The sequence below is a fragment of the Galeopterus variegatus genome, unplaced genomic scaffold (genome assembly GCF_000696425.1).
Source record: "Galeopterus variegatus unplaced genomic scaffold, G_variegatus-3.0.2 Scaffold6648, whole genome shotgun sequence".
NCBI lineage: Eukaryota > Metazoa > Chordata > Mammalia > Dermoptera > Cynocephalidae > Galeopterus > Galeopterus variegatus.
The window spans coordinates 27,441-29,033 of record NW_007732759.1 but is presented as its reverse complement, the minus strand read 5'-3'; positions in this window follow the sequence as shown (position 1 = coordinate 29,033).

The following is a 1,593-nucleotide window of genomic DNA, read 5'->3' as shown; positions in this document are numbered from 1 at the left end:
AGCTCAATTCCCATAGCTTTGGGAGGTCTGGAATGGGGTGGCAGCCATGACCTCACATACCGGACCTGCTACCGCAAGACTGTTTTTAACCTTAAACCAGACTTACCAACACCGACAGAAGTTGTGTCACATTGGAGTGCTGAAAATGTACCCGTGACCCTTGCTCATATGTCTATACCTAGGACGCAACTGAGAGCCAATCACTAACCTATGTAATGCTATGTAACCTGTAGGAAAACTAACGTGCTGATTAAGGAGCTGTCCCCTTCCCTCTCCTTTGTTCTTCACTTTTCTGTGATTATTAAAATGCTAATGTTCTGCTGGCCCTTCAGAAAGCACTTCCCAAGGCAACTTGGTGGTGCTTTCCTGGGCTGCAAACACATATATTGGCTCAAATAAACTGATAACGTTATCGGCATCTCGGGATGTTTTTTCAGGTTGTCACCTTGGCTTGCATGGACACTTTGCTTTATAGGCCCGGGTAAGGGAAGTCGGGATTCCAGTATTTTCAGTGCACCCCACGCAGCCCCACAGTGGGGGCTGAATAGGAGAAAGAGCCCCCACCCCTTGGCCGTACTTGCCCAGAACTCAGCCTCTGCGACAGACAGCTGGGGCAGATGAGAAATGCTGACATCCTGCCCCTCCTGAGGGGGTGCTGTGACCCTCTGACTCGGAGCGGGGCCCTGTGCTCCGGGCTGCACCCCGCTGGAGCGGACTTTCTGTCCTGCTGAGCTGGGAGAGTGGGAGGAGCAGGTCGTGGTTCCAGCGCCGCAGACTCTCGCTGTTCCTACTGAACTCAGTACGTTTTCATGAGTACGTTTTTCTTGACTTGCTGTATGGCCCATAAGACCATTTCTTGAACTTTAATTTATAAAAATAATAATTTTCTCCCCTTTCTCTGGGGAGCAGGTTCGTGAGTCGTGCTGGAAGTCGCACTCCTGGCCAGTAGTTTCTGTTGTTTTTTTGTTTGCTTTGTTTTGTTTTTAGGATATTACTTCTTAGTTTCTTTATTAAAAATGGGTGCTAGTGGTAATTTCTTAGTGGCTTTGTAAACTAACTTATNCCTCTTAACTGTTTCCTTCCCTGGATTTTGCTGGTAAACCAGCTGGCCTGCAATTTAGTTTGTACCTCTAATGAATCTACCAGCTTCTTCTTAATTGCTTCGTACCACAAGCTCCATTGTTTTTGAGGGTGCTTTTCCAGCTCGAGCTTTTCCACATTCCGTTGCCAATGAAGTCAGTTCCTTTGGAAAGAGCTTCAGATCTCTGTGTCCTATGACCTGCTTTTCTCCCTGAGCTGAGGGCATGGGCAGGCACACTTCTCTGAGAGTCACTCCTGCTTTAGGAGCTGGATGCTCGGTGTTATGAGGGGTGGGCCTTAGGTTTTCAGGTTGCCTTTGATAAACCAGACATCTGCTCTAAGGTCAGCTCAATTCCCATAGCTTTGGGAGGTCTGGAATGGGGTGGCAGCCATGACCTCACATACCGGACCTGCTACCGCAAGACTGTTTTTAACCTTAAACCAGACTTACCAACACCGACAGAAGTTGTGTCACATTGGAGTGCTGAAAATGTACCCGTGACCCTTGCTCAT